We start from the raw sequence: 26,245 nt of genomic DNA, 5'->3' as shown, positions 1-26,245 counted from the left end.
CATCCAGAGAATTGGCCTCCACTGCCTTCTGAGGCAGCGCGTTCCACACCTCCACAACTCTCTGGGAGAAGTTGTTCCTCCTCAACTCTGTTCTAAAACCATGCCCTCTGGTACTGGACTGTCCCAGCATCTGGAACATATTTCCTGCCTCTGTCTTGTCCAATCCCTTAATAATCTTATATATCTCAATCAGATCCCCCCTCAATCTCCTTAATTCCAGCGTGTACAAGCCCAGTCTCTCTAACCTCTCTGCGTAAGACAGTCCGGACATCCCAGGAATTAACCTAGTGAACCTACGCTGCACCTCCTCCACAGCCAGGATGTCCTTCCTTAACACTGGAGACCAAAACTGCACACAATACTCCAGGTGTGGTCTCACCAGGGCCCTGTACAAATGCAAAAAGATTTCCTTGCTCTTGTACTCAATTCCCTTTGTAATAAAGGCCAACATTCCATTAGCCTTCTTCACTGCCTGCTGCACTTGCTCATTCACCTTCAGAGACTGATGAACAAGTACTCCTAGATCTCTTTGTATTTCTCCCTTACCTAACTCCACACCATTCAGATAATAATCTGCCTTCCTGTTCTTGCTCCCATAGTGAATAACCTCACACTTATTCACATTAAGTGCCATCTGCCAAGTTTCTACCCACTCACCCAGCCTATTCAAGTCACCTTGAATTCTCCTAACATCCTCATCACATGTCACACTGCCACCCAGCTTAGTATCATCAGCAAACTTGCTGATGTTATTCACAATGCCTTCCTCTAAATCATTGACATAAATTGTAAACAGCTGTGGTCCCAATACTGAGCCCTGTGGCACCCCACTAGTCACCACCCACCATTCTGAGAAACACCCATTCACTGCTACCCTTTGCTTTCTATCTGCCAACCAGTTTTCTATCCATGTCAATATCCTCCCCCCAATGCCATGAGCTCTGATTTTACCCACCAATCTCCTATGTGGTACCTTATCGAATGCCTTCTGAAAGTCAAGGTACACCACATCCACTGGATCTCCAGCGTCTATCTTCCTGGTTACATCCTCAAAAAACTCCAATAGATTAGTCAAGCATGATTTGCCCTTGGTAAATCCATGCTGGCTCGGCCCAATCTTATCACTGCTATCAAGATATGCCGCTATTTCATCTTTAATAATGGACTCTGGCATCTTCCCCACTACTGATGTTAGGCTAACAGGGTGATAGTTCTCTGTTTTCTCCCTCCCTCCTTTCTTAAAAAGTGGGATAACATTAGCCATTCGCCAATCCTCAGGAACTGATCCTGAATCTAAGGAACATTGGAAAATGATCACCAATGCATCCGCAATTTCCAGAGCCACCTCCTTTAGTACCCTAGGATGCAGACTATCTGGACCTGGGGATTTGTTAGCCTTCAGTCCCATCAGTCTACTCATCATTGTTTCCTTCCTAATGTCAACCTGTTTCAGTTCCTCTGTTACCCTATGTCCTTGGCCCATCCATACATCTGGAAGATTGCTTGTGTCTTCCCTAGTGAAGACAGATCCAAAGTACTTATTAAGTTCGTCTGTCATTTCTCTGTTTCCCATAACAATTTCTCCCAATTCATTCTTCAAGGGCCCAACATTGTTCTTAACTATTTTCCTTCTCTTCACATACCTAAAAAAACTTTTGGTATCCTCCTTTATATTCCCAGCTAGCTTGCGTTCATACCTCATTTTTTCTCCCCATATTGCCTTTTTAGTTAAGTTCTGTTGCTTCTTAAAAATTTCCCAAAATTGAGTTGGAGAGAAGAAAAACTGAGTTGCAGAGAAGAATGAAAGTGAGCATGATTAAAATTGAAACGTCTAAACAGAAACCAGCCAGCCCAAACAAATTGTTTACTGTCGTGGCAGGGACTCATATACACTAAATAAATGTAGATTTAAAGTTGAAACATGCAGAAAATGAAACAAAATAGATACAAAGAACATCTCAGCAGACAAAAGTAAATTGACAACACAGAAGAGAAAAAGATTTTTAAAAAGTCAAGTTGCAGTTTTAAAAAGAACAGTAATCAACACGCTATTGTTGAAAAATCTGATAATGATGAGAGTGACAAGGGACTGTGTAGCCTTTAGACTTACAGTGTGAACATTAACAATAGACAAGCAATATATGCAAGAAGTGAATGGCAAATTAATTAAAATAGAATTGGGCACTGGGTCAACTGCTTCAGTCATTTCAAAATATGATTTTGAGAGGCATTTCAAAGATACTAAATTTAAGCCTGTCGATATCTAACTAATTACATACAGGAGACAAGGTAACTCCTGTGGGAATGAAATTCATAACTGTGAAATACAACAACCAACAAGCCACAATGAGCTTGTATGTAGTAAAATCAGAAGGACCAGCATTGTGCAGCTGTGATTGGCTGAGACAACTACAACTCAATTGGAGAGTCATTCATTATTTGCATGCCAGATCCCCTTGCAATGAAGCCATATGAAAGTGAATTAAGAGAGATGCTGGATGGTGCTACAACTGTTGCCATGCCAAACACCATGAACCATTGCCCAGTAGAGAACAAACAGGTGTTGGTGCTGACCTCTGTGCCTCTGGTTGGAAATCATATTGGACCAAGGAAGATCATGCAACTCAGAAAAATCATGAAGGTGACGAAAGCAGTGCTCCAACTACAACAGTTTTTGTAGGCAACATGTCTGATAAAGTTTTTGATATGCTAATCGGGCAGTTACTTGCAAAATATGGCTTGGTTTTAAGCCAGAAGAGAGTTTAATGAGGTACAGGGAAGTTCCAAGCATTCAGCTTTTATGAGTATAAAGAACCAGAATCCATTCTGCCCACATTAAGGTCATTGCATGAACTTCAAGTGGGAGACAAAAAGCTACTTGTAAAGTTAGATGCAAAGACCAAAGTCTAACTGGATGGAATGGAAGGCAAAAGAGGAGTCGCTGGAGATATGAAAATAGAGGATTTGTCAGATAATGTTGTGGATGCAGAAAAGAGGAGAGATAAGATCGTTCTTTTTACATTATATGTTAATGATTTGGATGATGGAATTGTTGGCTTTGTTGCAAAGTTTCAAGGTGATAGGAAGACAAGTGGAGGGGCAGGTAGTTTTGAGGAAGTGCTACAGAGGGACTCAGACACATTAGGAAAATGGGTAAAGAAGTGACAGATTGAATAGTGTTGGGAAGTGTATGGTCATGCATTTTTATAGAAGAAATGAAAGGGTTGACTATTTTCTAAATGGAGAGAAAATACAAAAATACTGAGGTGCAAAGGACTCTTGGGAGTCCTTGTGCAGGACACCCTAAAGATTAAATTGCAAGTTGGGTCTACGGTGAGGAAAGCAAATGTAATGTTAGAATTAATTTCAAGAGAACTAGAATATTAAGGCAAGGATGCAATGCTGAGACTTTAGAAAGCACTGATGAGGCGTCACATGGAGCATTATGAGCAGTTTTAGGGCCCTTATCTTAGAAAGGATGTGCTGAAACTTTTGAGGATTTACAGGAAGTCCACGAAAATGATTCCAGGATTGAATGGCTTGTCATATGAAGAGTGTTTGATGTCTCTGGGCCTGTATTCACTAGAATTCAGAGGAATGAGGGGTGACCTCATTGAAACCTATCAAACGGTGAAAGGCCTTGATAGAATGATGTAGAGTGGATGTTTCTAATGGTGGGAGAGTCTAAGAGTAGAGGACACAGCCTCAGGATAGAGGGGCATCCTTTGCGAATGGAGATGAGGTGGAATTTCTTTAGCCAGAAAGTAGTGAATCTGTGGAATTTTTTGCCACAGGCAGCTGTGGAGGCCAGATCTTTGTGTATATTTAAGGCAGAGGTTGATAGATTCTTGATTGGTCAGGGCATGATGGGATATGGGGAGAAGGCAGGAGATTGGGCCTGGTGAAAAAATGGATCAGCCATGATGAACTGGTGGAGCAGACTTGATGGGCCAAATGGCCTAATTCTGCTCCTATGTCTTTTGGTCTTATAAAACAATAGAATAATTAATATGTATAATATCCTGGTTAAGATTTTACTGCTAATGTTGTAGGGTATTTCATTTAATGGTTTTCTGTAGAAGCAGTATTCAACCCCCTTGGAAGTTTTCATGTTTTATTGTTTTACAAGATTGAATCACAGTAGATTTAATTTGGCTTTTTTGACACTGATCAACAGAAAAGGCTCCTTTGTGTTAAAGTAAAACATTTCTACAATTGGTTTAAATTTATTACAATCATTAAACACAAAATAATTAATTGCATAATTACTCACCCCCATCAAATTAGTATTTAGTAGATGAAACTTGGCAACAATTACAGCCTTGAGTCTGTGTGGATCAGTCTCTAACAGCTTTGAATATCTGAACACTGCAATTTTCCCCTATTCTTCTTTACAAAACTTCTCAAGCTCTTGTCAGATTGCATGGGGATTATGAATGAACAGCTCTTTTCAAGTCTAGCCAGAAATTCTCAATTGAATTGAGGTCTGGACTCTGACTTGGCTATGCCAAGCTATCAACTTTGTTGTTTTTAAGCCATTCCTGTGTAGCTTTAGCTTTATGCCTGGGTCATTGTCATGCTGGAAAATAAATCTTCTCCCATGTTTCAGTTATCTTGCAGACTGTATCAGGTTTTCCACCAGAATTTCCCTGTATCTTGCTGCATTCATTTTACCCTCTCCCTTCACAAGCCTTCATGGCCTACTGCAGTGAAGCATCTCTACAGCATAATGCAGCCACCACCATGCTTCATGATAGAGATGGTGTGTTTTTGGTGATATACTGGTATTTGGCTTTCTCCAAACATTGTGTTTAGTCTGATGGCAAACTCCAGCCGAGAGTTCATGCGAGTTTCTCTTTGCCACTCTCCCATAAAGCTGCAACTAGTGAAGCACTCAGGCAGCAACTGTATGGCACAGACCTTTTCATCTCAGCCAATGAAGCTTGTAATTCCTCCAGAGTTGTCATAGGTCTCTTGGTGGCCTCCCTCACTAGTCCGCTTCTTGCACGGTCACACGGTATTTGAGGGCAGCCTGCTCTAGGCAGATTTACATCTGTACCATATTCCTTCCATTTCTTGATGATTGTCTTAACTGTACTCCAAGGGATATTCAGTGAGTTGGAATTTTGTTTAGTATCCATCTCCTGACTTTCAATAATCTTTTTGTGGAATTGCTTGGAGTGTTCGTTTGTCTTCATGCTGTAGTTTTCACAGGATACTGACTCACTAGCAGTTGGACCTTCTGGATACAGGTGTATTTTTACTACAATTAATTGAAACACCTTCACTGCACACAGATGATCTCCATTTAACTGATTATGAGATTCCTGAAACCAATTGGCTGCATCAGTGATGATTTGGTGTGTCATATTAAAGGGGGTGAATATACATGCAATCAATTATTGTGTTTAATATTTGTATTTAATTTAGATCACTTTGTAGAGATCTGTTTTCACTTTGACAGGAAAGAACCTTTTTCTGTTGATCAGTGTATAAAAATGTCAAATTAAATCCATTGTGATTCAATGTTGTAAAACAATAAAATATGAAAACTTCCAAGGGGGTGGGGTGGGTACTTTTTATAGACACCGCATATATACTCACAGTTTAAGCATTCTTATGTTCAAATAACTCTATGCATTTTATGTATAAGCACATGAATTGCAAACGTCATCATGCTATCATGTGATATGTGTGTGCTTCACTTAAAAGTAAACTCCAAGTTAGACCCACATTTAGGCCCCTCATGTCTTCCTTTGAATAAGCACTCAGGATTCAATCTATTAAATCTACTCAATTGGCATAGAAGAAGCTCATGCTGCTAGAATGTCACTACAATCTAAAAATTCTTCTGTGCCAAACTTTCAATGTTAAATCAACATTAGTTTCTCCCTGGTGCTGTTCTGAAATTCATTAAAAAGATAACATGGTTTTTCTGGCATGTTCAGAAACAGTGTTAGAATATACGGTGACATTCAAAAGTTTGGGCACCCCTGGTCAAAATTTCTGTTACTGTGAATAGTTAAGTGAGTAGAAGATGAACTGATCTCCAAAAGTCATGAGGTTAAAGATGAAACATTCTTTTCAATATTTTAAGCAAGATTAGTGGACTATTTTTGTTTTGTACAATTTTAGAGTGGGAAAAAAAGAAAAGGAGCACCATGCAAAAGTTTGGGCACCCCAAGAGATTTGAGCTCTCAGATAACTTTTACCAAGGTCTCAGACCTTAATTAGCTTGTTAGGGCTATGGCTTGTTCACAGTTATTGTTAGGAAAGGCCAGGTGATGCAAATTTCAAAGCTTTATAAATACTCTGACTACTCAAACCTTGTCCCAACAATCAGCAGCCATGGGCTCCTCTGAGCAGCTGCCTAACACTCTGAAAATTAAAATAAATGACGCCCACAAAGCAGGAGAAGGCTATAAGAAAATAGCAAAGCATTTTCAGGTAGCTGTTTCCTCAGTTTGCAATGTAATTAAGAAATGGCAGTTAACAGGAATAGTAGAGGTCAAGTTGAAGTCTGGAAGACCAAGAGAACTGCTCGTAGGATTGCTAGAAAGGCAAATCAAAACCCCCGTTTGACCGCAAAAGACCTTCAGGAAGATTTAACAGACTCTGGAGTGGTAGTGTACTGTTCTACTGTGCAGCGACACCTGCACAAATATGACCTTCAGGGAACAGTCATCAGAAGAAAACCCTTCCTGCGTCCTCACCATAAAATTCAGCGTCAGAAGTTTGCAAAGGAACATCTAAACAAGCCTGATGCATTTTGGAAACAAGTCCTATGGACTGATGTATTAAAATAGAACTTTTTGTCTGCAATGAGTAAAGGTATGTTTGGAGAAAAAAAGGTGCAGAATTTCATGAAAAGAACACCTCTCCAACTGTTAAGCACGGGAGTGGATCGATCATGCTTTGGGCTTGTGTTGCAGCCAGTGGCACAGGGAACATTTCACTGGTAGAGGAAAGAATGAATTCAATTAAGTACCAGCAAATTCTGGAAGCAAACATCACACCATCTGTAAAAATGATGAAAAGAGGATGGCTTCTACAACAGGATAATGATCCTAAACACACCTCAAAATTCACAATGGACTACCTCAAGAGGTGCAAGCTGAAGGTTTTGCCATGGCCCTCACAGACCCCTGACGTTTAGATTGACCTCAAAAGAGCAGTGCATGCAAGACGGCCCAAGAATCTCACAGAACTAGAAGCCTTTTGCAAGGAAGAATGGGCGAAAATCCCCTAACCAAGTATTGAAAGACTCTTAGCTGGCTACAGAAAGAGTATTACAAGCAGTGATACTTGCCAAAGGGGGTGTTACTAAGTACTGACCATGCAGGATGCCCAAACTTTTGCTTCGAGCACTTTTCCTTTTCTGTTATTTTGAAACTGTAAAAGATGGAAATAAAAAAGTAATCTTGCTTAAAATATGAAAGAAATGTGTCATCTTTAACTTTATGCCTTTTGGAAATCAGGTCATCTTTAACTTGTTTAGCTATTCACAGTAACAAATTTTGACCAGTGTGCCCAAACTTCTGCATGCCACTGTAGAACATAGAAGAACACAGCACAGTACAGGCCCTTTAGCTCATGATGTTGTGCCAACCTTTTAGTTTGATCAAAGATCAAATGAACACTTCTCTCCCACACAGCCCTCTATTTTTCATTCATCCATATGCCTATCCAAGAGTCTCTTAAACGTACATAATGTATCTGCCTCTACCACTCCCCTGGCAGCACAAACCACACACCCACCATTCTCTGTATAACAAAAACCTATCCCTATCATCCCCCCTATACTTTCTTAAGATTACCTGAAAATTATGACCTTTCGCATAAGCCATCCTGTGAAAAAGATTCACCCAGGATGGGGCTTCTCCTTGCAGGACATCAGAGATGCCCTTCTTTTTCCAAAGAACAGGGTTTCCTTTCCTCCACCATTGATGCCACCCTCATCTGCATCTCTTCCATTTCTTAAATGTCTGCGCCCACCCCATCTTCCTGCCTCCTTAACAGTTCCTCCACCCCATGAGCCTCTGCAACCAATACATCAGTCTCTGCAATGTCTACCATCTCCAAAGGGATCTTATCACCAAATATATCTTTACCTCCCACTACTTTGCTTTTCCCAGGGATTGCTCTCTCCGTGATTCTGTTGTTCATTGATTATTCTCCACTAATCATCCTCGCGGCAAGTGGCCAAAGTGCTATACTTGCCCATTCACCCTCTCCCTCAAGTCCGTTCAGGGCCCCAATCAGTCCACTCCGGGAAGTCAACAGTTCTCCTGTGAATCTGCTAGGGTCTTCAATTGTGTCTGGTGCTCCTGATGCAGCCTCCTCCCCATTGATGACACGTCGTAAATCAGGGAATGCTTTGTTGAGCACCTCTGCTCATCCGCCAAAAACGGACCTTCCTGGTGTCCAAACATTTTAATTCCAATTTCCAGTATGTTGGTGCATGGCCTCCTCTCGTGCCATGATGAGCCAACCTCGGGGTGGAGGAGCACACCTCATATTCCCTCTGAGTAGCCTCCAACCTGATGCTATGGATATCATATTTCTCTTTCTGGTACAAAAAATCTCCCTCCCCTTCTATTCCCCACTCTGACTCTTTACCTCTTCTCACCTGCCTATTACCATCCCCTGGGTTCCCTTTCACTTATGGTCCACTCTCTTCTCCAGCCCTTTACCTTTCCTACCTATCTGACTTCACCAAACACCTTCAGCTATGCTTCTTTCCCTTACCCCCACCTTTTTATTCTTTTGTCTTCCACTATCGTGCCCCCTCCTGAAGAAAGATCTGTTTATTCATTACCATGGATGCTGCTTGACCTGTTAAGTTCCTCCAGTATTTTGTGTGTTCCACTCTATCTATGCCTCATATTTCCCTTATAACTTTATTAAGTCATGCCTCATCCTCCTCCACTCTAAAGAGAAAAACCTTAGCTAGCTCAACCTTTCCTCATAAGACAAGTTCTCTAATCCAGGCAACATCCTGATAAATCTCCACTGTGTTCTCTCTAAAGCTCCCACGTGCTTCGTATGAGGTGTACAGAACTGACCACAGTATTCTAAATGTGGGCTAACCAAGATTTTATAGACCGCAGCATTACGTTTTGGCCCTTGAACTTAGTCTTTGATGAGCTGTTTTGTGGGAATTACTGCTTACAGTTCTAATCTCAGAAGCAAACATAAAGTGTCACACTAGAAACAAGCATCACCTGTTCATACTATAGAGCATGACCAGAAAATTATTTTGTATTTCACTGATGGATTGGGCTTGACAAAATCCAACCAGGGGGCAGAGGAATGTACAGAGACTTCTGAATAATAATGTATGGATGAAGTAGCCTCTTATTGTAGTCAACACAACATACACACCAGGAAATTGTTAAGGGTGCATTTGACTTCCCTCTATGAATAACTGATTTTTGGGAGTCCCACAATGCACCTTCCAAAGTTGGAAGTTTTTCCTTCTTTGGGTTCTTCCAATGAGTTTTGGTATATATCTGTAGAGGCAGTCTGCAAACATCCTAAGGCTAGGTTTCTTAGACTGAGGGTCATTTTGAGGATGAAAACAGTGCAAATAATTGTTTTACTTAAGAATGCAGGAAATATACTCGTTAAATTTGTTAAAAGGTGCTTATTCCTTAAGTGTCTTAAGCCAGTCTTACTAACATCAACGTGGTAAGAAATCTGAGAGGAAACAAATTTTGATGCCACAATACCATTGACATAATTTAGAAACCTTAGGAGGCCCCAGTGTGACTACTTGCCTCTCACTCCTATGTATCACCTCCTCACTTTCCCTGACCAGACGAAGGTCATTGAGCTGCATCTCCAGTTCCCTAACCCAGCTCTTAAGGAGATGCAGCTCAACGCACCTGGCACAGGTGTGGCCTTCCAAAAGGCTGGGAGTCTCATGGACATCCCACATCTGACACCCAATACAGAACACAGGCCTCACAAACATACTTCTTATTCCTGTTCTTCACAAGTAACTTACCTCGCCTCATTATTGCCTAAGCCCTGTTGACCCAAAGCCTTCCTACTCTGACTCCCTCTATTCTATCACCTGCTCTATAAAGCTGTCTTCTTTTAAAATTCTTCCTGCCAGTCTAACTCGCTGACATTCATGCATCTGCGCTATCATGCCTCGTTCCAAGAAAGGGGCTTTCCTTCTTCCACCATCAATGCTGTCCTCCCGCATCCCTTCCATTTCATGCATGTCTGCCCTCACCCCACTGACCCACCATCCCAGCCGGGATAGGGTTCCTCTCATCCTCACCAATCTCCATGTCTAGCACGTAATTCTCCTTAACTTCTGCCATCTGCAATGGGATTCCACCACCAAGCACATCTTCCCCTTCTCCCACTTTCTGCAGGGATCACTCCCTTGTCCATTCATCCCTCCCAACTGATCTCCCTTCTGGCATTTATCCTTGCAAATGGAACAAGTGCTACTTACACCTGCCCCTACATCTCCTCCCTCATTACCATTCAGGGCACCTAACAGTCCTTTCAGGCGAGGCGACACTTGTGAGTCTGTTGGGATCACCTACTGTATCCGGTGCTCCCAGTGTGGTCCTCCTGTATATCAGTGAGACCCGATGTAGATTGGGAGACTGCTTCACCGAAAAAGCAGGATCTCCTGGTGGCCACCCATTTCAATTCTACCTCCCATTCCCATTCAATCCATGGTTTTTCTGCTGCTGTGATGAGGCAACATGAATGTTGGAGGAGTACTACCTTATGTTCTGTATGGGTAGCCTCTAACCTGACGGCATGAACAATTTCTTGAACTTCTGGTTCAAGACTACTACAGCAACCCCCCTTCATCATTCCACATTCCCATTTTCCTCTCTCACCTTATCTCCTTACCTTCCCATCACTTCCTTTTGGTGCTCCTCCTCCTTCCCTTTCTTCCATGGTCTTCTGTCCTCTCCCATCAGATTCCCCCTTCTCCAGCCCTTTATCTCTTTCACCAACTGACTTCCCAGCTCTTTACTTCACCGCTCTCCCTCTTCCGGTTTCACCTATTACCTACTACCTTGTACTTCTTCCTTCCCTCCCACCATTTCCTAATTCTGACTTATCTCTTTTTTTCCTGTCTTGGTGAAGGGTTTCGGCCTGAAATATCAACTAATTACTCTTTTCCATAGACGCTGCTTGTCCTGCTGAGTTCCTCCAGCATTTTGTGTGTATTATGTGGATTTCCAGCATCTGCAGATTTTCTCTTGTTTTGAGGCCAAGATTCAAGATTGTTTAATGTCATTTCCAGTAGACAAGTGTAAACAAAAACAAAATAATTGTCACTCCAGTTCTGATACAGCACAAAAAAACCCAGTAAGATGCAAAACACAATAATTATTTTAAAAACTATGTACACACACACTGTAAATATATTTGTTGGTGATGAGTCCCATCACTGTTATAGTATTGGTGAACTTAACATGTACTCAGAAATTTTGGCCATGCAGTTATGTGTGAGCAGAGCGCATAGCAATGGGCCCCATCACATATCACCGGAGGGGTATCTGTGTTGGAGGTGATGTGCATCCTGACTATCTGAGGTCTGTTCTGTTTGTTAAGAAGTTCAATACCCTTTTGTACAGTATTCTATTAGATTGAGAAGTAGTAGTTTAAACACAAAGGTCTGTTGGACAATACTGTTGAATGCCAAAATGAAATCCAGAAACAACATTCAGACAAGAGCATTCTTGTTTGCAAGATGTATCAGGGCAAAATGCATGACAGATGCTATGACATCTGTCATAAAGCAGTTATGTTGGTAAGCATAATGGTCAGAATCAGGTTTAATATCACTAGCATATGTCATGAAATGCATTGTTTTGTTGCTTTGTGGAGCAGTACATAGCAATACATATTTTAAAAGCTATGAATTACAATAAGAATATATATGTATATACAAATTAAGTGCAAAAAAGAGCAATAAAAAAGTGAGATAGTGTTCATAGGCCCATTGTCCACTCAGAAATCTAATGACAGAGGAGAAGAAACTGTTCCTGAAACATTAAGTATGTGTCTTCAGGTTCCTATACCTCCTCCTTGATGGTAGCAATGAGAAAAGGGCACGTCCTACGTAATGGAGGTTCTCACTGATAGATTCTGTCTTCTTGAGGCATCGCCTTTTGAAGGAATCTACAATGTTGGAAAGGTTAGTGCCCACAATGGAGCTGGCTAAGTTTACAACTTTCAGCAGATTTTTCTAATCAAATCAAGTTTAATTATCATTCAACCATAATAGATGCAGTGAATGAAACAATGTTACTCTGGGTGCAAAGGCGCAAAACAAACAAAATAGCACATTAAAAACAGTGAACAAAGAAGCATATTCACGTGAAAAAAAACGTAGCCCAAGATCTTCAGCAACATGTCCTGCAATCAATAGTACAGTCCCCCAGCAGTGCACAGATACACGCAATCAGCCTGTCATTCCACTGCTTGAACATGAGAGGGCAGTATCGAGGGGAGAGGCCAGACTCCACCAACTCTGGTGTTTCCTCACCTAGTCTGCAGCAAAAGGCAAATCTGTGGCTTGAGGCCAAGTCCTTGCAACAACCGAGGCTACATAGCTTCTATGTCATCTGTCACACACCTGACAAGAGTAGCAGGTCTGAGACAACTTACGTCATCATTGTCCAACAGAGTTTTGTGATAGTAACTAAAATGTCCGAGACAATCTCCCACAGTTATACCGCACATCACCTTCATGCACCAACTCTGATGCCTGAGTGTAACAGGCAGCAATATGGTCTGCAGCCAAGTCTGCTCCTCCAAACCCAAACCAGTTCCTTCGACATCCCAGCCAGCCAACACCTTCACCGGCTCCTTCTCTGACATCCCAGTCGGTTCCTTAGACCATAAGATAAAAGAGCAGTAATAGGCTGTTAGGCCCATTGAATCTACTCCACCATTTCATCATGGCTGATCCAATCTTCCTCTCAGCCCCAATCTCACACCTTCTTCCCATATTCTTTCATGCCTTGACCAATCAAGAATCTAACAACCTCTGCCTTAAATATACACACAAGACTTGACCCCCACAGTTGCCTGTGGCAAAGAATTCCACAAATCCATCACTCTATGGCTCAAGAACTTCCTTCTCATCTCAAAGGACATCCCTCTATTCTAAGGCTGTGTCCTCTGGTCTTAAACTCTACCACCATAAGAAACATCCACTCTATCAAGGCCTTTCACCATTTGATATGCTTCAATGAGGTCCCCCCCATTCTTCTGAATTCCAGTGAATACAAGCCCAGAACCATCAAATGCTCATCATATGACAAGCCATTCAATCCTGGAATCATTTTCGTGAACCTCCTTTGAATCCTTCTCCAGTTTCACCATATCCCTTCTAAGATAAGGGGCTTACAAAACTCCAAGTGAGGCCCCAGCAGCACTTTATAAAATCTCAACAATACATTCTTGCTTTTATACTCTAGTCCTCTTGAAATGAATGCTAACGTAGAATTTACCTTCCTCACCACAGACTCAAACTGCAAGTTAATCTATTGGAAATCCTGCACAAGGGCTTCCAAGTCCCTTTGCACCTCAGTTATTTTGTATTTTCTCTCCATTTAGAAAATGGTCAATCCTTTCATTGCTTCTACCAAAGTGCATGACCATACAGTTCCCAACAGTGTATTCCATCTGCCATTTCTTTGCCCAATCTCCTATTCTAAGACATTTGTAACTTCTCTACTTTCTCAAAACTACCCGACCCTCCACCTGTTCTGATATTGTCTGCAAACTTTGCATCAAAGCCATCAATTCCATCTTTCAATTTTGTCTCCAACATCCTGGTTGGCTCCACTGGCAATACCAATCCAGTTACTTCGAAGTTTTTGGAGAAGAATTGTCTTGCAATCATCAAAAACACATTTAACAAAGCAAAAAAAAAACACCTTTGGATGCCCCCTGAGAGATTGCTCTGTGTGAATATGCTGCTATCTTACCAGAAGTGATCCTGCACAGTGAGTCCTCCATACCAGATAGCGATGCAACTAGTTAGAATTGTCTCCACGTTACACCTGTAGGAATTTGTTAGTCTTTGGTAACATACCAATTCTCATTAAATTCTTAATGAAATAGAGCCACTGTCGTGCTTTCTTTGTAATTGCATCAATATGTTGGACCCAGGGTAAATCTTCAGAAATATTCACAGCCAGGATCTTGAAACACCTCACCCTTTCCACTGCTGAACCCTAAGTGACTGATGTGTATTTCACTGACTTCCCTATTCCTGAAGTCCACAATCTATTTCTTGGTCTTATTGACATTGAATGCACCACTGATATATTTCACTCTTCTACATCTCCACATCACCACCTGAAATTCTGCCAACAATAGATGTCATCAATAGATTTATAGATGCCATTTGAGCTGTCCAGCCACACAGTCCGGGTATAGAGAGGGTACAGCAGTGGGCTAAGCACACATCCTTGAGATGTTCCAGTGAAGAGGAGATATTATTTCTGATCGGCACTGACTGTGGTCTCCCGATAAGGAAGTCAAGGATCCAGTTGTAGAGGTAGGCACAGGGACCCAAATTTTGGTGATTGTTGATGAGTACAGAGGGTATGATGGTGTTGATTGCTAAGCTGTAATCAATAAACAGTAGCCTGGCATAGGTATTGCTATCATTCAGGTGGTGCAAGGCTGAGTGGTGGGCTAGTGAGATTGCATCTGCTGTAAACCTATTATGGCAATAGGTAAATTGCATCAGGTCCTTGCTTTGAGAAAAGCTGATTCTGGCCATTATCAACATCTCAAAGCATTTAATCACAGTAGATCTGAGTCCAACTATGTGATAGTAGTTCAGGCAGATCACCTTGTTTCTCTTGTGCACTAGTATGATTGTTGCCCTTTTTTTAAGCAGGTGGGTATCTCCAACTGAAGATGTCCTTGAACATTCCCCATTCCCGCCAGTTGGTTGGCACAGCTTTTCAATACTCTGCCAAGCCTGATGCCTTGTGAGGCTTCACCCTCTTGAAAGATGTTCTGACATTAGCCTCCAAAACAGAGATCACAGGGTCACCAGGAGTAAAGCATCACGCCATTCATGATGTGAGGTTTTGCCTTGTAGAAAGTAATGGCTTGCAAACCTTGATGTGCATCTGATTCCATCTCTAACTTCAATCAGAGTTGTTTTTCACCTTAAAATAGCCTTCTGTATATCATACCTAGACTTCTTGTATAGTCCTGGACCATCGGTCTTCAATGCTGCAGCAGGCTACAAATCTCTTAGTTCTTCCTTGGCTTTTGGTTTGCAAATGTTATGTTTCCAAAGGAACATCCTCATTTACACAGGTCTTGATGAAGTCAGTGACAACTGTACACATTCATTCAGATTTGAAGTTAAGTCCCTGAATATTGTCCAGTCCACCGACTTAAAGCAGTCCTATAAGCGCTCCTCCACCTCCCTTAACCACCCCTTCTTGATCCTCACCACTGGTGCTGCAGTCTTTAATCTCTGCCTATGTGCCAGGAGTAGGATACAGTCTGGTGACTGGACTTTCCAAAGTGACAGGTGTGGGATGACATGGTGTGCATTCTTTATGGTGGTATAACAGTGGTCAAGTGTGCTGGTTTCTCAAGTTAGACAGGTGATATGTTGGCTGTAGTTGTTCAGAGACTTCCTTAAGTTGGCCTGGTTGCAATCCCTGGTAATGAGAGGGAAGGCATCAAGGTGTGTTGTTTCGGGACTGCTGATTACAGTACTCAGGTCCTTCAGTAGCTGTGTGATGCTGGCCTGAAGTGGAATGTACACTGCTGCTAGGATAATTGTGGATAAAGTAACATACAAGTTCATGATCTTTCATAGGAATAGAGTGAGAAAAAGTCATTAAGCTTTGTGATGGTGAGTCTGATATTCTGATCACTCACTGGGCAAACAATTTCTATTGAATTCCTGATGGATTAATGTTATTTCTTTATTTTATGTAAGAATATAGAACAGTAATAGGTCTTTCCAGCCCAAGAAGCCTGTGCCGCCCATAACACCCACGTGAACAACTATGCCTACGAACCTGCACGTCTTTGAAATGTGGGAGGATATTAGAGCACCTGGAGGAAACCCACATGGACACGGCGAGAATCTACAAACTCCTGAGACAGCAGACTTGAACCTGGGTTGCTGCCATCATAATAGTATTATGCTAATTGCTACCCTAGTGTGCTGCCCAAATGTCTGCCTATCTTCTACCTCCCTGTTTCTGAACTCCCAACAAGCAGAATATATTAATATTTTTATATATTCATAAAATCATAAGGCAATACTATATAGAAGAGGAAAAAATCATTTAGTTCTTTGTGACATGCCAGCCAAACTGCTTGTATGTGCCGGTTGTCTTTCTAGGGGTTAATTACAATGTATTTTATAGGTAATATCCTGTAGCCATGGTGGACTAGAAGTGAAGAGAATGAATGTTTAACACCTGATGAAATATTTCCCAGGCGGAGAAAATAAGGGAAAAAATGTAGAATCTTTCTCACCATTGCTTTTCAATCCTATCTGGCTACCTGAATGGTGCAAGAAGAGTGAAGAATATTGAGTGGTGTAGGATGTTTGAAGAGTGAAGAATATTGAGTTGTGAAAGATGATTGAAGTTTAAACAGAGGCCCATCAGTGATCAGAAGTGAGAGAAGACATAGCTTATTCATGTTCGCTGAATGAGTACATAAGGCATCAATTCTCAGCAGTTTAACATTTAAACAGCAGCCAATCAGTGATCAGGATTGATTGGCAAGAACAAATAAAAGTAAGGCCATTGTTGGAGAGGACAGTTATTTGATGCTTTAGCTCTGAGCCTTCAGCAAGGGGAGAATGTGAAAAAGCTACAGGTAGGGTTTTGTTCAGTCTGTTTATTGTTTCCTTCTTTGAATTTGCACAGTTAGTACAGTAGGGATGCAAGGCAGGATAGATGAATCCTCCTCTTGTATTAAGAATTTAGGAAGGAAGGGAGACTTCCAGTGTCCCCCGACAACTTCACCTGCAAGAAGTGCATTCAGGAGGTGAAGCTGGAATTGGATGAACTCTGGTTCATTTGAGAAGCTGAGAAAGGACATATAGAGAAGTAGTTACACCCAAGCTACAGGACACAGGCCACTGGGTGATAGTCAAGAAAGAGAAAGGGATTAAACAGCCAGTGCAGAGTACCCTTGTTGACCATCCCCCTCAACAACAGGTATACCACTTTGGATACTGTTAGAGGGGATGACACAGAACAGAAAAGTCACAGTGGTCAGGTCTCTGGCATGCAGACTGGCTCTGTGACTCAGAAGGGAGTAGGGAGAAGAGGGAACAAAAAGGAGGTTCTGTGGACAAGAACGAGATTCCTGGATGGTACGTTGCCTCTCGGGTGCCAGGGCCTGGGACATCTCAGATCGAGTTCTCGGCATTTTTAACTGGGAGGGTGAGCAGCCAGAGGTCATGGTCCATGCCAGTACCAATGACATGGGTAGGATGGTTGACGAGCTCCTGCAAAATGAGTTCAGGGTGTTAGGTGCTCAGTTAAAGGATAGGACCTCCAGGGTTGTGATCTCAGGGTTGCTATCCATGCCACATGCTAGTGAGGTAAGAAATAGGAAGAACACACAGTTTTAACATGTGGCTAAGGAGTTGATGTCGAATTTTTGGACCGTTGGGCTCTCTTCCAGGGATCTGTACACCTGAACCGGATGGGGACTAATCAGACCATAAGAAAAAGCTGCAGAGTGAGGCCATTTGGCCATTGTGCCTGCTCCACCATTTCATCATTGCTGATCCATTTCCCTCTCAGTCTCAATCTCCTGTGTTCTCCCCGTAACTCTTCATGCCTTGACTAATCAAAAATCTATCAACCTCTGCCTTTAATATACCCAATGAATTTGCCTCCACTGCCACCAGTGTGAATGAATTCCAAAGATTTACCACTCTCTGGCTAAAAAAAAAATGAATGTCCATCTATTCTGAGGCTATGTCCTCTAATCTGAGGCTCCTCCACCATAGGAAACCTCCTCTCGACATCCACCTTACCGTGTCCTTTCACGATTCGATAGGTTTCAATGAGATCCCCCTCCCAACCCCCACTCATTCTTCTGAATTCCAGTGGGTACAGGCCCAGAGCCATCAAATGCTCCTCATAAGACAAGCCTTTCAATCCCAGAATTATTTTAAAGAACCTCCTTTTAAGCCTCTCCAATGCGAGCACATTCTTTCCTAGATAATGAATCCAAACTTACTCACAATACTCCATGTGCGTTCTCACTAGTGCTTTATAAAACATCAACGTTATATCCTTGCTTTTATATTCTAGTCCTCTTGAAATGAATTCTAACATTGCATTTGCTTTACTCACCACTGACTTAACCTGCAATTTAATCTTTAGGGGATCCTGCACAAGGACTCTCAAGAATCCTTTATGCCTGTATTTTTGTATTTTCTCTCCATTTAGAAAACAGTCAACCCTTTAATTTCTCCTACCAAAGTGCAGGACCATACACACTTCCTGACACTGTATTCCACCTGCCATTTCTTTGCCCATTCTCCGAATGTGTCTGAGTCCTTTTGTAGCCTCTCTACTTCCTCAAAACCACTTTCCCCTCCACTTATCTTTGTATCTTCTGCAAACTTTGTAACAAAGCCATCAACTCCACCATTCAAATCATTGACATATAAAGTAAAAAGACATAGTCTCAACACATGCCCCTGTGAAAAACCTCTAGACACTGGCAACCAACCAGAAAAGGCTCCCTTTATTCCAACTCTTTGCCTCTTGCAATCTGCCACTGCTTTATCCATGTTAGTATCCTTCCTGTAATACATGGGTTCTTAACTTGTTAAGCAGCCTCATGTGTGGCACCTTGTGAAAGGCCTTCTGAAAATCCAAGTACACAACACCTATCTTTTGTCTATTCTGCTTATTCCTTCTTCAAAGAATTCCAAGATTTGTCAGGCAAGATTTTCCCTTAAAGAAACCATACTAACTTCAGCATATTTTATCATGTTCCCCCATACCCCAAAGCCACATCCATCACCTTCCCAATCACCAAAGTCAGACTAACTGGCCTATAATTTCCCTTCTTTTGCTTCGCTCTCTTCTTAAAGAGTGGAGTGTCATTTGCAATTTTCCATTCTCCAGAACCATGCCTGAATCTATTGACTCTTGAAAGATCATTATTAATGCCTCCCCAATCTCTTCTGCCTCAGAGAAATTCCAGCCATTGCTGCTCTGCAGTCATCCCTGCTAGTGTTCCCTTCCAATCAACTTTGGCCAGCTTCACTCATGTCTCTGTAATACCTTTTACTCCACTGTAATACTGATACATCTGACTTTAGCTTCATCCTCTCATATTGCATGGAGAATTCTATCATTTAAGGACCTCAGGACCCTAAGGGTTCCTTTACCTTAAGTTCTCTAATCAATTCCAGTTCATTGCACAACACCCTAGTGTGCTCAATCACAACCTGCTCTAAAAAGCCCATGGATCCAGCACCAACCAGACTTTCCTAACATTGCCCTGTTAACATGCATTTTCTATCTTCCATTGTAATTTTTAGTCAACATCGTTGGTACTGTTCAGTGGTCTGTATACAACTCCCATTGGGGTCTTTATACTCTTGCAGTTTCTTAGGTCTACTGACAATCATTCTACACTTTGTGATCCTATATTACCAATTTCTAAAGAGTTGATTTCAGTTTTTACTAAGAGCCACTGTACCCCTTCTGTCTACTTGCCTGTTCTTTTGATAGAATGTGTATCCTTGAATGTTAAGCTCCCAGTTATAATCTTCTTTCAGCCACAATCTCCAACCTTAGAAATGTTCATCTACCTTATTCTGTATATTGTGGTGTTATATTTGAATACACTTCAGTCCTGCATTCATCACCCTTTCCAATTTTTCCCCCTTTTACACTACAACCCATCCCACTGACTGCACTTTTGACCTATCATCAACCTGTCTTTGCTAATAGTCCAACCACACACTGTGTCTGTTTGTAAACCAACTGCCCCATCCTCATCCCTATTACTCTGGCTCCCATCCCCCTGCCAGATTAGTTTAAACCCTCCTGAACAACTCTAGCAATCTTACCTGCAAGGATATTGGTCCCCCTCGGGTTCTGGTGTAACTTGTCCGTGGTCATAGCTTTCCCAAAAGAGATTCCAATGATCCAGAAATCTAAACCCCTGCCCCCTGCACTAGTTCCTTAGTCATACATTTATCTGCCAAATGTTCTTATCCTTACCCTCACTGGTGCATAGCACAGGCAGCAATCCAGAGATTACTACACTGGAGGTCTTGCTTTCAACTTTCTACCCAGCTCCCTACAATCTCTCTCCAGGACCTCCTTGACTTTCCTATGAATGTCATTGGTGCCGATACAGACCAAGACTTCTGGCTGCTCACCCTTCCCCTTTAGAATGCTGTGGACCTGATCTTTGACTCTGGCATCTGGGAGCCAGCATACCATCTGGGTGTCTCTATGCATCCACAGAATCCCATCTCTATTCCTCTAAATATGGAATCTCTTATCACTACTCAGTCATTTTCACCTCTCTTCTGTTCTAAACCACAGCACGAGACTCAGTGCCAGAGACCCAGTCACTGCGGCTTCCCCCGGTATGTCGTTCCCCTGAACAATATCCAAAACTGAGTACTTATTATTGAGGTGAATGGCCACAGGGGTACCCTGTACTGGCTGCCTATTTCCCTTTCTTCTCCTGACTGTCATCTATTTACCTGCCTCCTGCAACCCAGGGATGATTTCTTCCCTGTAGTTCATATTTATAATTTCCTTAGTCTCCTATATGAACCAAAGTTCATCAAGCTGCAGCTCCAGTTCCTTAACAGGTTCCCACAGGAGCTGCAGCTTGCTGCACCTGGTGCATCTTTGGTTATCTGGGAGACTGGAAGTCTTCCAGAAATCGCATATCTCACACAAAGAACACAACCCACCCCAGAACCATTTTCACTGCACTAATTCTACCCTAACAGACAAGGAATAAAAAATAAAAAAAAAGAAACTTTCCACATACTTACCTCACCCAAGCCTGATGAGCTAAAGTCAATGCCTCATCACTCTAACTCTGGTCCACTCACATAATGGTTGCTCCGCTTGACCCTGCCTTATTTTAATTTGTCCTTGCCAATTGATCCCATTCACTGAATGGGCACAGTTCAAACTCCAAAAACTGCTGCAAAGCACTGGTTTTTTTTAACCTTCAATCTCAGACCTGTGCGAAGTTGCCTCTTTTTCTTGCACTCCCGTTCACTGATTGGACATAATTCAAAATCCTAATGGTAAGATTTGCTAGTGCTGCATGGAGAGGGTGGGGTGAGAGGGGGCTGGGTGTTAAACTAGAGTTGCAGGGGAATGGGAACCATAATAGATTGTGGGAAGGTTGTGGACACAGATGTTAGGACCTCAGACAAAGTCAGGAATCAAATGCTTGAACATGGTGCAACTAGTGTTCTGAGCTGCATATATTTCAATTTCAATTGTAGGAAAGGAAGATGAGCTCAAAGCATGAATCAACATATGGAATTATGATATTGTAGCCATTAGTGAAACTTGTGGTTGCAGGAGGGGTAGAACTGGCAGCTCAATATTCCAGGGTTCTGTTGTTTTACACACAGCAGAGTGGGAGGGATGGCGTTACTAGTCAGGTAAAATGTCAGGACAGACATGCTCAGTCAGGACAGACTGGAGAACTTTTCTAGTGAGGCTTTATGAGGTGGAACTGAGGAATAAGAAAGGTATGACCAAATTAATGGGCTATATTATAAACCACCCAACAGTCCGCAGGGATTAGAGGAACAAATTTGTAAAGATATTGCAGACTATTGCAAGAAACAAAGTTGTAAAGTAGGTGATTTTAACTTTCCACATATTGTCTGGGGCTCTCATACTATAAAAGGGATACAGCTTGTCAAATGTGTTCAGGAAAGTTGCCTTAATAGAAACATAGAAGTCCTAATGAGAATGTATGTAATACTTGATCTGCTATTAGGAAATGAGTCAGGGCAGATGACAGACGTTTGTGTAGGGGAACACTTTGCATCTAGTGATCATAGTGCCATTAGTTTCAAAGTAAATATATTAATTGATAATTTGGTAGATCAGAGTTGTCTTCATATGGTGATTGGAAGATGTTGGTGTTCATAACCTGCGAGTCCTTATGCACCAATGACTTGAAAGCTAATATGCAGCTTTTGCGAGCATGTAGGAAGGAAAATGTTATTTCCGTTTATTGCAAGAGGATTTGAATATAAGTAGAGACATTTTGCTCCATCTAAAGAACTGGTGAGATAACTGAAATATTGTATGGTCTAATCTCTGATTAATAAAATATATCAGAGCACAGCAAATGTTCATCAGATTGATTCCTGCAATAGTGGATTAGTCATGCAACAAAAGATTAAATAGATCAGATTTGCATTCTCTTGATTTTAGAAGAATGAAAGTGATCTCATTTAAATATTTCTATTGGGTTGAGAGGGCAAATGATATGGAGCTGATGTCCAAGGTTATCTAGAACCAGGTATATGGAAAGAGGGGGCATCATAGCATCAAATTTAGAGATCATCCATAACAGTGATAAGAAGAAAATTTTCCACTCAATAAGTAGTGAATTTTTGCATTTTCTTTTATCATGAGGTCTGTGAAGGTTCAATCACTGCAGGCATTTAAGAAAATTATGATTAAGTGTTTAGGTATACAGGTTCCCCCCCCCCCCCACCCCATCCGAAGGTACGGCATTCCTATGAAACAGTTTGTAAGCCAAAATGTCGTAAAGCCATTACCATTTATTTATATGGGAAAATTTTGTGAGCGTTCGCAGACCCAAAAATAACCTACCAAATCATCACATAAAACTTAAAATAACAGTAACATATAGTAAAAGTAGGAATGATATGATAAATACACAGCCTATATAAAGTAGAAATACTTTTCCACAATCATTGCTGGCACAGATCTCCATAGCGAAAATCTCACGCAAGCACAGTCGGCAGAAAATCTCACGCAAGCGCTGTTGGCAAAAACACGGAGCAAGCGCTCTCCAGTAATCTTTAAACTATGAAGCTGCCAAATCATACCAAATAACACATAAAAATACGCAGCCTATATAAAGTAGAAATAATGTATGTACAGTGTAGTATCACTTACCGGAATTGGGAAAATAGCGCCGAGCACACTGATGATGGTGTGTTAGACTGAGTCGTCGCAGGCTGGGTGGTGCAGTGGCCCCCACCCTCCGGGCCACCAACCGATACTCTGTCGCGAAGCACGCAGGGGTCCAGCAGTAGCTGGGATGCACCCAGCACATCTTTAAGCAAAAAGCCGAAATAAACGTGCTAATTAATTACATGCTGCCCGACACGTAATTTTTGGCCCAGATCATCGCTTCTGATCTGGGCCGACAATTACGTGTGGGGCGGCACCTAATTAATTAGCATGTTTATTTTGGCTTTTTTCTTAAAGATGTGGTGTGTGCCTCCCGGCTACTGCTGCATTCTCCACGAATCGGTACAGTATCTGTCCGCGGCCTGGGTGTTGGGGTGGTGGAACACTGGGGTGTCATCTCGTCGTCTATTTCCATTAGGGCAGGCAGCTCATCTTCTCCTATGACTGCCCGCCTCAATGTCAAAGGTCAAGGTTTGTTGTCTGCTGTGGCTGATGTGGAAGGCTCGCTTGACTGCTGAGCCTCGCGCATTTTTCTATCATACAGTTCTTTATAAGGACTCAAAGAATCTTGCAAATATCCCCTAAACCTACGTACCCTTTCAAAATTGGAAGTCGTACTTTATCATTACTCATTCGGTTTCGATTGTTATCCTTTCCTCTTCCAATTGCATCAGCTCTTCATCTATCAGTTCTTGGTCATGGGATGTCAAAACCTCTTCAACATCATCTTCGTCAGCTTCCACAAGCCAAACTCACTTTGTCCTTGCTTCGTTCACCACGATCGAAACATTTAATTATGTCTAGTTTTATGCGAAGTTTAACACCATTACGAGCTCCTTCAGGCTTTTCTGACACCATAGAACTCATCTTGCAAATGACTGCTCACAGGCTCGTGTTAAAGCAAAGCTGGCGAGAATGCCGTTCCGAATCTGAGGAGAGCGGCTGCTCGGGGTGCGCGCTGCTTTTTATTGTGTGCTGAATTTTTTTATCGCGCGCTGAATTTTTTTCGTAACAGTGAAAAACACCTTCTGAAAGCGAAAACAGGGTACTAATGTAGGTCTTTCATAACAGTGAGGTTTCGTAAAGTGAACGTTTGAAAAGCGGGGGACACCTGTAAACGTTTTTAAGAGGTGTGGAGTTACTGAAGGACTGTGAGGCTGCTGAAAAAGATCAACTATGATTATATTTAAAGGTTGAACAAATAAGAGGGACTGAATAGCCTAGTCATGCTTCAGTTGTTTATATTCTTATGACCATACTTTGTTAAGTAGCTGTGAAGTTTTTGAACATCATAACTCTTTAGAAACACAAGGTATGTTTTGCTTCATCACCCTTCAAAACAGCTGGGGTTCAATGTTTAATGATAACAAACACTGCTTCTGATCACTGTCCCATGAGACAATTTCTCCTGTAAACATGTTGGAATTCATTAGCTTAAGTCAGAGACTGAGCATTACACATCTACTGGTTATGGGAAGCGATGCTGAGCACTTGTATTCAAGTGATTCATTAAGGGGGAAGTGGCAGGTATATTATACCTGCTGAAAGCTGTATAATATAAAGAAAAAATAACTTTTCCTTGCTTGTTCCTGCATTGACACTGAACGATTCCCCAGCAGTTTTTTTGAGGCTCTGGAATACACTATTCACCCCATTTAATGTAACACACCAAATCACCACTGGTGCAGCCAATCAGGTTTAGAAATCACATAATTAGTTAAATAGAGATCTGTTTTTGGAGACCTGTATGTGGTCAAGGTGTTTCAATTCACAGTAGTAAAAATACACTTGTATCTGGAAGGTCCAACTGCTGGCCAGTCAGTATCCTGGGAAAAACTACACCATGAAGGTAAAAGAACACTTCAAGTAACTCCATGAAAATGTTATTGAAAAGCACAAGTCAGGAGATGGATACAGGAAAATTTTCAAGTCACTTAAGAAGGGGCTGAGAAGAGCAAGAAGGGGGCATGAGAAGGCCTTGGCGAGTAGGGTAAAGGAAAACCCCAAGGCATTCTTCAATTATGTGAAGAAAAAAGGGATGACAGGAGTGAAGGTAGGACCGATTAAAGATAAAGGTGAGAAGATGTGCCTGGAGGCTGTAGAAGTCAGCCAGGTCCTCAATGAATACTTCTCTTCGGTATTCACCAATGAGAGGGAACTTGATGGTGAGAACAATATGAGTGAGGTTGATGTTCTGGAGCATGTTGATATTAAGGGAGAGGAGGTGTTGGAGTTGTTAAAATACATTAGGCCGGATAAGTCCCTGGGGCCTGACGGAATATTCCCCAGGCTGCTCCACGATGTGAGGGAAGAGATTGTTGCGCCTCTGGCTAGGATCTTTATGTCCTCGTTGTCCACGGGAATGGTACCGGACGATTGGAGGGAGGCGAATGTTGTCCCCTTGTTCAAAAAAGGTAGTAGGGATAGTCCGGGTAATTATAGACCAGTGAGCCTTACGTCTGTGGTGGGAAAGCTGTTGGAAAAGATTCTTAGAGATAGGATCTCTGGGCATTTAGAGAATCATGGTCTGATCAGGGACAGTCAGCATGGCTTTGTGAAGGGCAGATTGTGTCTAACAAGACAGATAGAGTTCTTTGAGGAGGTGACCAGGCATATAGATGAGGGTAGTGCAGTGGATGTGATCTATATGGATTTTAGTAAGGCATTTGGCAAGGTTCCACACGGTAGGCTTATTCAGAAAGTCAGAAGGCATGGGATCCAGGGAAGTTTGGCCAGGTGGACTCAGAATTGGCTTGCCTGCAGAAGGTAGAGGGTGGTGGTGGAGGGAGTACATTCAGATTGGAGGATTGTGACTAGTGGTGTCCCACAGGGATCTGTTCTGGGACCTCTACTTTTCGTGATTTTTATTAACGACCTGGATGTGGGGGTAGAAGGGTGGGTTGGCAAGTTTGCAGACAACACAAAGGTTGGTGGTGTTGTAGATAGTGTAGAGGATTGTCAAAGATTGCAGAGAGACATTGATAGGATGCAGAAGCGGGCTGAGAAGTGGCAGATGGGGTTCAGCCCGGAGAAGTGTGAGGTGGTACACT

This window comes from Mobula birostris, chromosome 2, assembly GCF_030028105.1.
Source record: "Mobula birostris isolate sMobBir1 chromosome 2, sMobBir1.hap1, whole genome shotgun sequence".
NCBI classification, from domain to species: domain Eukaryota; kingdom Metazoa; phylum Chordata; class Chondrichthyes; order Myliobatiformes; family Myliobatidae; genus Mobula; species Mobula birostris.
This window is presented reverse-complemented; position numbering follows the sequence as displayed.